The sequence below is a fragment of the Lagenorhynchus albirostris genome, chromosome 11 (assembly GCF_949774975.1).
Source record: "Lagenorhynchus albirostris chromosome 11, mLagAlb1.1, whole genome shotgun sequence".
In the NCBI taxonomy this organism is placed as follows: domain Eukaryota; kingdom Metazoa; phylum Chordata; class Mammalia; order Artiodactyla; family Delphinidae; genus Lagenorhynchus; species Lagenorhynchus albirostris.
The window spans coordinates 69,037,218-69,051,624 of NC_083105.1; positions in this window are offsets into that span (position 1 = coordinate 69,037,218).

Sequence of the window (14,407 nt, forward strand, 5' to 3'; positions counted from 1 at the left end):
AGAAAGGAGGGATGAGATGGTCATTATTTGCAGAGGTATTTTTTATCTGAACCACTCCAGATAACAAATTTCAGCACGGAGGCCAGAAGTCAATATAGAAAATTTAAATTATGTTGGCAATAACTAGTTGGAAAATATTATGGAAAAAAAATCTCCTAATAAGAATAAAAGAAATACCTAAGAAAAAACTAACAAGAAATATGGAAACGTGTATATGTTAAGAAGCAGAAAGAGGAAGAGTAGATGAAGAGGACCACAGTCCTTTTGAGGTCTTCGTCCTTAATCATGCCCTTGACTGTTAAACTTTTTTGGTCAATATGGTCACACATTCTCCAGAGTCATTTCAAACTGTTCATAATTCTTAACCCTCCCTCCTTTCTCTCAGCAGATGAGCTTGACTGCTGTTTCATAGAGAAATAAAGCCATCAGGTTAAAACTCTTTTAAATTTCTATTTTCTGCACATAAACAGATCTGGTTCTAAATCTTCCTTCCTTCCTGTTACAATGAATTAAATGACTTTCCTCCCATCTAAACATAGTCGCCTTGGAGAACCTCACTGTATTTATATTCTTCTCCCTTGATTCCATATCTTCCTCCAGCTACCATCCTCTTTTTCTCTTCTTCACAACAAACTTTTTGAAAAAATGATTTGCTCACACTATCTTCATTTCCTCACCTTTTGTGTACTTCTTATCTCACTCTTGTTTCTTCACTGAGTCCACGAAACTGCTCTCTTCAAGGCCATTGAGAACTTCACTGAAACAAAATTTTAAAAATATCTTTTTAGTCCTTATTTTACTTTACTCTGCAGCATTTAATACCATTAACTCTTTGCTTCTACTTGAAACTCTTAGTTTGGCTTGAAAGATCCCAGGCTCTCCTGGCTTTTCTTCTACCTCCCTATATCTTTATTCACTCTTCTTTCTCTTCCCACCATTAAAGGTAGTTGTTTCTCAGCTGCATAGTCCTGGTATTTCTTCTCTTCTTATTCTTCACACTCTTCCCAGTTGAACTTGCCAATTTCAGTTGTTTCAGTTACTAACTGATAATGCCAGCTTCTCATACGTCTATGTATTTCTAACCCAAATAAATTTACTGAGCTCTGGTCCTAAATATCTAACCTCCTCCCAGCATTTCCGTTTTATTTCTCTACATATACTGGCATTTTTAACATATATAAAGTTTATTGGATCATCTTCTCTATGGAATCAGTTTCTCTTTATGTTCTTTATCTGAGAATGGTACCTCCATCTACCTTTTTACTTTGATATAGTCATTGATTTTCCATCTTCTTTATCCCCCACATCCAATCAATCACCAAGTCTTATTGACTCTACTTTAAATACCTTCCAAATGTGACTTCTCCATGTCACTGGTATTATTCTTTTGTAGAATTCTATAGCTAGCTTATATTGTATCAGTTAGAATTCTATTTTGCTGCATATAGTGAAAAGCCAAAATATTAATGGCTTGCCCCAAACAGAAATTTATTTCTCCCATGTAAAAGAATTTTGGAGATAAGAGTTCCAGAGGCTGAGGTATCTTACTCATCCAGGTTCTTTCTATATTCCCACTCTGTCATCTTAGCTCATGCTTCCATCCTTGAGATCAGCTCATGGTCCAAGATGGCTGCATTCCATACAGAAAGAAAGAGAAGGGATCCTTCCTCCCATATGTCAGCTATCTTAAACAGCTTTCAATGAAGATGCATCAGGCACTGCCACTCAACACATCCACTTATTGATCTCTGGTCAGAATATATGGCCATTTGTACCAAAGAAGGCTGGGTCATGTTACCTTTTAGCTGAGTTCTTTGCAGCCCAAAATAAAATCATCATTCTTTTAAAAATGAAGAAAGAAAAAATGGATATCGAGTGACAAGAGGATGTCCTGTTAACGTGTTAGATTACATTACATGATCATAGATGTGTAGATATTTATTTACATGTCCAGGCATTAGCTGTGAATTGCACACCCTCTGATGGGGATAAAAGAGAAGACCATTACTGTAATCAGCAGTATTTGATGTTAGCAAACAAAATTTTATTTGGTGTGTTTTTCCAGTCAAAAACCACTTGTAGGTCTAGCCTTAAATGTAACTTGTTTGATTCAATTGAGTTCCTCCTTAAAACTATACAGTTTTATAGTGGAAAGTGATCTTTGCTATTGCCTAAACTCCCCTACCTGAGAGAGCAGGAGAAGTCCACAGGGTGAATTATTGTCACTATAGCACAGTGATTAAACACAAAACTCTGGAGTTAGACCACTTGGACTAGAATCCTGGTTCCCCCTCTTGCTGGCTGTGATTTAACCCTACTGGGCCTGCTTTCATAAGCTGCATGTAAACATAGGCCTGTTTTTAAGAATTGAATGAGTCATCACATGACAGGGACTTAAAAGATTTCTTGGCACAGATGAGCACACCACAAGTTTTGACCAGAGCTGTGACCCCAGTCTCTTATTTCTAGCCCAATGCTCTTTCTAGTCCTACCATACTGCCCCCCTGACCACTGGCTAGGAGTAGAAAGCTGGGAGAATGAGAACCAAGATGGTTAAAGTTCGATGGATACAAAGAAAGAAGGATAACTTTGGAGGCAAGAAAGGAAGGTCCAGATTTAGTGCCTATGACAAGAGTTCAGGACAGCCAGGGAGCAATACAGGAGGCCTTAGCTCCTAGAAGATGGCACTGAAAGAGAGGTGGCAGGATATGACTGACAAGTGCCTCCTATTTCAAAAATTGCCAAAGGATCGCCCTACCTGATCATAACGAAAGGTAATAGCTTTTGTTTTTAAAATTAAAAGTCAGGAGACAATGGGAGATTACATAATGTCCTTCATTCTAGATTCCAATGGATATAGAATTTTCCTCTCAGCCTTCTTAAAACAGTTTGCAGAACAACATTAAGAAGCCAAAACATCAAATGCCAAGAAAGGACAGAAAAGGCTAATGCTTTGAGAAGCAAAATATATACAGGATTTAGGCATGCAAATTGCTTGTGAGATCTAGATTCATAATTTTCATCCTGTCTCTAAACATCCCTTGAGAAGTATATAAACAGGACTTTTTATATCATTAACGGTTTGTTTAAAGATTTAGAGCTATGCCTAATCTGTTTCCACATAATAGCTTTGAGGTGTATTTCTCTAGTTTTTGTTAGGAATTTGAAACACTGAGTGAGATTTGTATGAGCCAGGATCAGACAAAGGATGACAATGCTGTGTTATTGTAGAATGTTAATGCTTAGGAGATTCTATTATGCTTCTGTCACTCAAAATAAGCTGAAGCACCAAGTGCTTTCACATGTGGATTTTCTCTCCATCATCACAGATAAAAGAATGTTGGTGCTGTTACTTTCGCTAAACCTTTCACATGGAGGATTTTCTATCATTTTCTGTGGATAAACAATGCACACATGAGAAAGAGCAGAATGCTGACATAGGAAAATAAATAGTACTTTTCTAAACTGAGTTTAAAATATGAATAGATGAACAAATAATGACTAAGAAGAAAATGCTGAAGAACATATTGGTTTCTTTTTTAACTCAGAGGAAATAACATTTCCTTTAGTTTATGAGATGCCATGAACTTGTTCAAAGAAAGCCCATGAAATCTTAAATAGAAAAGTGTTGATTATTTTTCCACCTCAAGGCCCAACTTTAAGTCTATGTACGAACTTGCCTGCATATCCAATAGATAGTAGTTTTGTTCAGGGAGTGTTCTCATAGTTACTTTTCTTTAAAAAAAGGAAGAATTTTCTGGAAAATAATTTTCATTGAAGATGGACTGCTGAAATTTCCTTGAAGTTTTATGACTCCATTTGTCATTCCATCATGGACAGGAAAAACATGGTTAAAAAGGCCAGATGGCAACATAAATGACAAACTTAGTAGTTTTCAAGGAATCCTTATTCATAAGAATAGTAACAACAATAATAATAATTACTGCCGTCAACTGTGATAGATTTCTTACAAGGATTATTACATTTAATTCAACAATCGTATGGGGAGCAATATTATCCTACTTAACAGATAAGGTAATTGAGTCTCAGAGAGGCCCAGTAACTAATACACAGTCACTCAAATTATAATCAGGTGGGTGCAGGATTTGAATGCAGATCTGTCCAAACTTTCCTGGGACAATCTTGCTGTGTTCCTCTCATTCTTCATGCTACCCTTCTTTCATTTTTTGCAAAGATACAGATGACCATGTCTCCATAGTCCAATATCAACCACTTCCTCTTTATGTTCTGGCCTAGAATATTTCCACATAGAACTCCCTCCTTCATAAGATGAGCCAGGCTCATGAATTGGGAACCAATGGGTGTATGTATGGGCAGACTGTGACAGACTCTGTGTTACCCTGTCATACTCAGGCTTTCCTCAACCCTGTTGTAAAGGCATTATTTTCCCTATTTGCAGATTCAAGAGCTGAAGCTCTCTGTTAAATAATTTGCTCAAAGCTAGACACATAGTAAGCATATTTTATCATTTAATACAGTGCCTTGCACATAATAAGTGTTCGGTAAATATTTGCTAATGGATGAAGGAATACAAGTAATATCATATCTGGAATGCTTAACCCAGTTCTTTTTCTTTTTATTTTTTTTTATTAAAGTATAGTTGATTTACAATGTTGTGTTATTTTCTGCTGTACAGCAAAGTTTTGTTTTGTTTTGGTTTGGTTTTTTGCGGTACATGGGCCTCTCACTGTCCTGGCCTCTCCTGTTGCGGAGCACAGGCTCCGGATGCACAGGCCCAGCGGCCATGGCTCACAGGCCCAGCCACTCCATGGCATGTGGGATCCTCCCGGACCGGGGCACGAACCTGTGTCCCCTGCACAGGCAGGCGGACTCAGCAAAGTGATTCAGTTATATGTATGTATGCATACATTCCTTTTTATATTCTTTTCCATTATGGTTTATCACAGGATATTGAATATAGTTCCCTGTGCTATACAGTAGGACCTTGTTGTTTATCCATTCTATATATAATAGTTTGCATCTGCTAACCCCAAACTCCCAATCCACCCCTCCCCTGTCCCACCTCCCCCTTGGCAACCACAAGTCTGTTCTCTATGTCTGTGACTTTGTTTTTGTTTTGTAAATAGTTTCATTTGTGTTATATTTTAGATTCCACATATAAGTGATATCATATTAACCCAGATCTTTTGACTTAAAAATCTCTGATTTTTTTTCTTATATCTCACTGATTCAGGCCTGGAGTAAACTAAATAAGGTATTGGATATTAGTAAAAATTTAACTGTTGAGTTCTCTGATTATCCTTTCTTAGATTCCTGATTATAAACATTTTTCTAGATACCACAGATCTCTCCAGAAAAGAATTTTATGTATATCACACACACATATATATATAAGAAAAGACTTGGACTTACTCTTATTCCCATAAAAATATTGGACAATTCTCAGGAATCTTTCTAGATTTATGAAACAGATGTGCTCTAGTCCATGGAAACATCATGAGCTAAATGATTTGATTACTAAAATTCTTGGACAAAAAAGTAAGAAACTACAAACATAAAATTTAAATGACGACTTGGCCTCTGTGTTCCCCACAAAGAATATGCTTAAAGTTAATAACTACATAATTTTGCAAAGATTTTTGTAAGAGATTAAAGATCTGCAATAAGGAGTATATGTGTAATTACTTAAAAAAGATGGAATGTATCAATTTATTTAAAACCTTAAAATGTCTGTCAGTTTATTAGGAACACCTAAATTTGTTATAAAAGTTTGGTTTCTTCTTTTTGTAATGAGGAGACTAGTAAAAGAGAAATGACAGAATCTTATCTGTGGTAGACAAAAACTTTCTGCTTTCCAGTCTTGTGGGTTTCATTGTATATTTATTTCTGAAAGTATCATACAAAAAGAATCCTTCCAGTAAAAACTGTCCAAATTGAATTGTTTTAGAGCAAAATGGTAGAAAAGCATAAACTAAAAGGCAGCTATGAGAGGAGGATGGAAGCCTCAGCACGCTTGCATTCCAGGCACCTAGCATTGGTCTATGAACAATTCTACCTGTTTGTGTACACCATTGTGGTCTGATTCAAGAAGTGGTCAATGATCCTTTGTCTCATGAACTAGCTTTTTAAAATTGATCCAAGGGGTGTGAACTATCACCTTTGAAATCCCTCCTTTGTGCAAAGCCATCCTCTTCCCTATGTTTCTTTGTGCATTGGCATCCATACACACGTTCACAAGAATTCATTTATAGTTTTAGCTAGCTCTTACCTGCTGAGAATGAGGCTAGGAGAAATGAGTCCACTGGGCTGCTGGAAAATGAAAAACCAGAGAAATATATATATATTTAATGTGGATAATGATTTTCAACCAAGAAGTGAATGACTCACATGCTTTTAGCTATGCAAGAATTAGTCCTATAGAGTTGGGATGTTTTCCAGTGAGAAAAAGGTACAAACAGATGCCTACAGCTTGCTATGCCAAATACTGCAGGTGGCTAGAGTATGGGAACAAGAGGACATTAGGAAGACAGTTCACTATAAAAAAAATTCCTTATTCATAGTATTGCCTGACTAGATCAGATCTTTAACTTTCACTTTTTAATGATAATTTTTAGACACATCCTTAGAACTTTTTCCTTTAAGGGCAGCAAAGTTTTGTCCCTTGTTCTTTACCCAGTTGCTAGAAAAAATCGAAGTCGCATATGAATAGGAAAATCTCTTATAAAAAGACTCTAATCATAATTGAAATATTTCTAAAAAAAATTCCAAAAAGTCTTAGAAAGCAGACTTTTTTTAAAATTAGAGAAATTTAAGGAAGTTTATACGTTTTTAAAATTAAAACTCTAAATATTCTGTAATGATAATATAGAAGTGACATCATTCGAAAGACTCATATGCATGATTATAACTGATTGACAGAAGCCAAGAGCTTCTGTCTTTCAATGGCTCTGTGTTTCTTTGGCATATGTCATATGACTGCTTAACAAAAGGATTTGAGGTTGAAGGGGGCAATGTTGACAGAGCAATCCAACACTCCCCAGTCAGATATAATAACTTTACTGTGATTTGGAAGACAGAGAAGGTGGGTTTGGAATAGATTGGGATTTGGGGATCAATAGAATTGATGGAGTGATAGGGTGCTGTAAATAGTTCCAAATGGATGTTTAATCAATGATTTTCTTTCCAGTGACATCTCAAGAAGCTATTATTTCTTCCCATTTTGGTTGATGCTCCCTGCTCATATAAAGGAGCTCAGTATTCCTACATATTCCTGTCATCTGTGCTTTAAGAAAGAAAGTGCACTCAATATAGTCCTATAATTCTGGGCCAGATTTCTTTAGGTCAAGTGGTTTTGGAGACAAAGGTGTGTCTATAGTAAAGGGGCTAGTCTCTTGGAAACAATTAAATTTTATATGAATTAATGACAGATGGACAAAGAAATATTATTGAATTATACCAAAGAGACTATTCTAAGGTAATTTTTATTTTGAAAGAAAAACATTTTTTGTACATATGATACGAATTAGGAATGGCAGTTAGATAGGGATCAAAAACGATCCCAAACTCAATATGAGACTTCATCCATTCTCAAACTTCAATTGCCATCTCTGTGTTGACAATTCCCAAGTCCATTTCTGTTCCAAACCTTTCTTCCAAGCAGCAGATCCTCATTTCCAACTCTGCAGAGCAAGCCTTACACTACTTGACCGAAACTGAACTCATGATTTATTGTTATTCACCTCTCACTCTCCTATATTTGTTGTCATTTTGTCTAGTCTTCTAAACTAGAAAAGATCAACATATACGCCTCAATTTCCTCATTAATAACCCTAAACAATTGTTCACCAAATTTGATTGATTACATGCCAGGAAATCTCTCTCAATTCTGACCCCTCCACTCTATTCCTACTGCCACTATTAATTCAGACCTTCCTCATCTCGTCCGTGGATCACTTCAATAGACTTCATATCATACTGGTCTCTGTACTAGTCTCTTTTCTTCCCATTACATCCTTGATACTTTTGCCAGTTATACTCCTACTTATTTTTTCCAAATTCTCTTGGAACCTCATTCTTCTGCTTGAAAGCTCACCTTCTCTCTACCTCTTGAAGGATAGATTCTAACATTGCACTTGTGACCTTCATCCCTGACCCTAGCTTACTTCTCCAGCCCCATCACTTGCAACAACCCTCCATTCCACCCTTCCATTCAGAATGCACCTGGCTTTTCATGTTCCTTAAACTGCTATATTGTATTTCAGTGCCTTTACACATGTTCTTTCTTCTGTCTGGAATGCCCTTCCTCACATTTTCCACCTAGCAAACATCTACTTGTCCTTAATTATGCCATTTAAGTATTACTTCCTATGTGTTCCCTGGAGTTTCCACAAGTAGGCTTATTAGCAGTTTGTTCCTCTGTCCTCCCATGAGATTTTGTTCATAATTTTATTGTAGAGCTTATTTTATTGTCCTGTAATGACCAGTTTCCAAATTTGTTTTACTTATTTATGTATTCTTTTATTTATGAATTCAGTCAGTAAAGTTGTCTGCTATATGAAAGGCTCTGGAATATAATAACAACAAGCTGCTATCATACTATTCATATGTATTTCTTATTTAAACTTTGCCACCCCTTGTGAGACAGAAATTGCCATTATGTTCATTTTAAAAGTAAGGAAACTAAGGTTTAAAGAAAGTAAGCATGTGCTGATGATTTGCAGCTAGTAAATGGTGGACCACAGTTTCCACACAGATCTGATTTATTCCAAAGGCCAGACTATTTATCCTGTCTCTCTGGGCTGTGCACTCTTCAAGGTATGGAGCAAAGTTGGGAAAGATATGGTATTCATTCTTCTATCCCCAGTGGTTATTAGAATATACTGGGCATTTTACAAATGTTCTTGAATAAATGAAAGAATGAATGAGTTAATGAATAGATGGATATTGTGTATTTCATCTCACATCATGTTCTCAGCAAAGTTGTAGAGACATAGGTTTTGAAAAACAAATCCTATTTGAAATAGAGTATTTTTCTAGAAGTTCTCCTCTGGTGAATCTTATTGCAAAGTTTATTTTAAAATTCTATCTGGGTTGTCACATAGTGGGATTGCATAAAGCGAGATGTAGCCACACGGGTAGAATGACATCAGGCTCATGTTATGTGCCTCCAGGGAAGCAACTTCCCGTTTAGTCAGCACCGCTTAGGAGTCTATACTGCAACATTCTGACCACGGGGGGCCCACCCAAGGAAGGAGAATTTGGAGCAGATCCAAAGAAGAGCAATGAAAATGATTAAATGGTTGGAAAATTGTCTCTCTGAAGAAAGGTCACAGGAACTAGGTCTATTTAGTGCAGAAATATGAAGGGGCAAACCTACCAACATATTTCAAGGATGTGAAAAGGAATGGCAGAGGTAAGCAGCTGCTTTTGATTTTTATTTATGATGGTAAAAACACAGGACAGTGATGTTTAATGCAGCATAAAGTTTAGGTTAGTTCTTATAAAGTCTTTAGAAAACAATAGACTTAATTAACCCCAAAAGTTATGGTATTTCTTTCTTTGGGAACTTTTGGGAAAAGAGTCAACTTCCACAGAAAAGAAATGTACTGTTCTTAGACTGGACTAGATAGAAGATAGAGATATTTAGGGGTGTGGTTAGAAAGAAAGGTCCCAGCTAAGATTCATGCATCTGTGTTATACACTTGGGAAAAAAAACTGTATCCAGCAAACTTGGCTGTTATGTAAAGTCTTAATTTTTTTCTCTTTATGTTTTTTTCCTATCATTTTGAAAATTTGAAATCCAAGTATCTTATGAGTAAACTTTTTTGGAAAATCTATCAGATATTCAGTGAAAGAGTTTTTGGCATGAAACATTGGAGTCATGAGCAATTTAAGCAACAATTTATGAACAATTATCCAGAGAATGACAAACTAATAATGCTAAAGAGGAGAGTGCTTAGGGTTGTAAAAAAGGCACAGCTCACAGAGTAACTAGTGAGTGTCTGCTTTCCTTATCTCCGGACAGCAGTGTTGGTGTTGATAACAAGACAGTTTATACAACTCAGAGGCACCAAGAACACTGTCTATTTTGCCTTTACACAGACATAAGGTCTGTGAGCTGGAGTTGACAGTAATGGTTTTGGTCCTGTGGAGCCATGTGAAAGTCTTAGGGGGTGAGCAATGTTTCTGTTGGATCATGTTACAGCTGCATTGCTCTAATGTAGTACTAATATAATACAGATGTATTAATTTATTATGGCTTTATAGATATTGAAATATATTGGCAAAAGAAATGTGTGAGAAGAGTTATCCAGGTCTGCTGAGACTTCTTCAATGATCCAAAAGAAATCAATTCCCAGAAAGAAGCCCAGTTACCAGAGAGCAACCACACTGTCTAGACTGCCAAAATTAGTGGTATGGGGAAAAAAATGTTGAAAGCAGATAATTGAATCAAAATGGCATATACCTGACATTTGGGTCACCAGGAAAAATTAAAATCCTATTAATTGTAAATGCAGGTGATCAAAAGTGTGGTTTGCCTGTGTTTTCTCCCCCAGAGACTATTGTCTTCAATTCAGATCTTTAATGGAAAAATAAATTCAAAAGGCATCTTCACCATACAAGGAATTCCTTTGTTCAGACTGGCTACTGACATTCCAAACAAACTTACACTCAAGATAAGGTTATCGTCTCTGAGAACTCAGACACTTTTTTCTTCCCCATCATCAGGTTGCCAATATTAAAGGCAGTCTCCACTTTTAGACACAGTGTTTGCTGTAAATGCAACTTACAGAGGATGGCGGCAAGGCCAAGGCTGGCTGGTCTTGTGTTACATCAAATTATTCATGAGCTGTCGGATGTGAGGGGAAGCCACCAAATGAGTAACTCAGGTTGGTGAAAAGTGAAATATGAGTCTTTATGATTCAATGTCCAATAAGAGGTATGGTGACAAGCAGGTCCCCCAAAATGAACTGATGAAAAGTGAAAACTATCTGTATCTTCCCACAAAATAAACAGAGACCTTTCTTCGGAACATTGTAAGTAGTCGCTTTTTATAATTGCTACTTAAACTGTGAAACAGAGGGCATCTTTAGATCATCTTTAATTTCAAAGCAGACTCGCTTCTCCACTCTCTCTCCAAGTTTCCCATTCTCATTAACAGAATATATGGCAGTTAGGTTCATGCCTTGAGGGACCATCTATGAAGCTATTGAATTATCAAAAACATGTAGTTGTTCATCGGGCCTCAATTTAAGACCTGAATTTGGAGCTGTTTTTCCTGAAATGGCAGGAGGAAAAAGGAAAGTAAGAGAAGTTTCATGGAAACTACTTCCCAGAAAGTTGTTACTTAACAACATTTTTGGTCACATCAAAAATATGGAACAGCAATTCTCCAGAAAGAAAGATTCTCTTGAGTTTTCTCCCAAATTTTGTGGAGTCAGCTGCTTATCTATTTCATAAAAGCCTAGATAACTTCGAAACTCTTTCTGCTCCACACAGGGCAAGGAGGTGAGTATGGATGACATGGAGGTTATTTAGATGAACATTTTGCCATCTCCCTTCATTGTATAATAAATGTTCCATGGTTTTTTGTTAGAAGGAAGAAAAAGATATTCCATCCTTATGTTATGCTATTCCCTTATGCCACCAAAAAACCTATAGGGAAATAAATGTTACCCTATATCTATGAATATGGCAGAGTGACTCTGACCATGTATTTATCTACCTATATCTATTATCTATCTACCTATCTATCTATCTATGTAATTTCTCCCAATTATGTATTAATCAACTACATACTTTGGACCCAGTGGTGATAATTCTCAGATAGACAGGTAGATATAGATACTCATAATACATCCTTTTCCTCCATAAATTTTTAATAATTTTACAAATATTTTCAGGAAAACCCAAAGCCACAACACAGAATGTGGCCATATCTTAGTTACAAATACTAGGAAAGCTAAACTCTGTAGTAGCAAGATGCTTTTGTAGTTCAGAGAAAAACTATTAGAAGAGAAATAGGATGGAAGGTCCAGATTTGAGAGATACTTTCTGGCATAAAATTAATCAAATTTGGTGAGCAACTGTTTTGAGTTATCAATGAGAAAAGTAAAGAAGTATTTGTTGACCTCTTTTCTAGTTTAGAAGATTGGATAAAATGATCATGAATTTAAGAGGAGGTATATGTTTGGGGAATGAGAAGTGGATAAAAATAAAGCATGAGTTCAGTTTTAGGCAAGTAATTTAAGGTAAGGTACAAGAGGAGATAATCCTAAGAGCCCAGATAGGAGCCAGTTCATGAAGGGTTTTTAAGTTGTACTAAGAAACTTAGGTTGATTCAGTAAACGATGAAGAACCATGGCAACATTAGAAGCAGGAAAGTGACCTGGGCAGATGTGGATTTCAGATACAGCACCCAGACTGTTCAAAGGGCAATGTAATGTGGAGAAGCCAGTCAGCAATCAGGGAGGGCAGGGGTTTGCTTAGGGGAATATTCCAGGTGCACAATTATGATGGACTGAACCGGGAGAGTATAAGAGATTGAGAAATAATCATAAGATAAAATTAGTAGGGTTGGCTGGTTGATTTTCTGTGGGGGATAAAGGAGATGAAGTGTCTTAGGTTGATTTTAAATTTCTGGCTGGAGTGATGAGTGAATAATGTTGCAATTAATTAATATAGGAAACATCGGAAGAAAGAGTGGGTGTGGAGAGAGGGAGTAAATTCAGATCCACTTTGAACATGTTGTATTTGAACATGATGAGTAAGACATCTAAATGGATTTCACTGGAAGGTAGTTAAATATATGAGTCTGAAGCTCAAGGGAGATAACAGAACTGTAAACCTAGAATACAAAAAAAAAAAAGGATATAGCGGTAGTTAAAATCAAGAAAGTGAATGAATTTATCCAAGGAAAGTAAAGACAGAATGTCAGAAGACCAAAGGCAGAATCCCAGGAAACAACCAAGCTTTGAGAGTACAAAAAGAGTAGTAGTGCATAAGGAAGACTAAGAAGAAATATTCAGGAAAATATAGAAGATTCAAAAAAGAGTCTCCTCATTGATGTTAGCACAGTAGAGACTGTGTGTGTATGGCTGATAGTACTGAAGTCAGTACTGAAGAGATGTTCAGTAAGAAAGGAATTGCAATAGCACAGGTAATTCATCAACAGTTTGACTCTTCCCATATACTTGCCAGAAGGTAACCCTGTATCCCATGTTGTCATTCAGCTAAAAGACACCTTTCCTCTGATCCCTTCTCTTTCTTCCCAGCACCATGGAGTCTGATTGTCATCATCTATATAACTAGATTTTTGCCTTGACCATCAGTCTATATGTAGTCTGTTCTGTGACCTTGTTTTTTATTCTAGGATCTTCCAGGAATTTTACCTAATAACTGCATCCAAAATGCCTTCCATGTCTCTTGCTTATCCATTTGCCTATATTTGTTTTATATTTTCCATGTATCCAACTATGAACTGAGGGCTTGCTAAGTATAAACAGCTCCCTACACTTCTACCCTTTTCCCAAAATCCCTGGCACCATGCTGCTAATAATGTTTTAGACCTACTGGTTTGCCTGAACTGTGCATAAAATGAATATATCCACTGGACTCGTGCCTTTGGGACATTTCCCACTGATGTTGCTCAGGCTGACTCTATAGAAATGTTAACTTTCTGTGTGCCCTCATCCCAGTTAGAGTTCCTGTCCTTCCATAATTCAACGTGTCCCAGATCTATATGATAGCTGTGATCATGTTGAATTTGAGGTGTGGCAGGGGATTCAAATAGAAGCACTGGATAGGCCATTTGAAATATGGGCGGCAGAGGAGGTACAAGGCCAGAGTTGAGATATGACTTTAGGAGCAGGACAAAAGGATGACAGTGAGAAATCTTTAAAATATAATTATTTCTTGATAGAGTGACTAAAGAGAAAATATTACAGGATTTATGACAACACTTTAAAGGACAACCAGAGAGGAGAGAAGAAGTCTGAGACATGAAAGGAGAACCAGAAAAGTGGAAAACAGAATATAAGACAAAGTGAAGTAAACAAAGAGAATGAGGACAGAGAAAAGATCTAATAAAACAAAAAAGCCATCATTTTATCTTAATCCTTGAGAGAATGGCATCAATGGAAGCAAAGCCAGATGTAAGTGACTTCTAAGGGAATGGTTAGAATAAAAGGAGAGGAAGTGAATTTAGCACCACACTTGAAAAGTTTTCGAAGAAAGTAAAGAGTTTAACTGGTATATAGGAAAGATAGCAAGCACACAAAAGTCTTTGTACATTGAATCTTATTTCCTTGCATCCCAGACACCTACAAAAGTGCCTAAATAGAGCAGCAGTTCAATAAATATTTGCTGAATGAATGATCTTTGGTTTTGCTTTTGTTTTTATTTAAAATGCACGTATCTACAGATT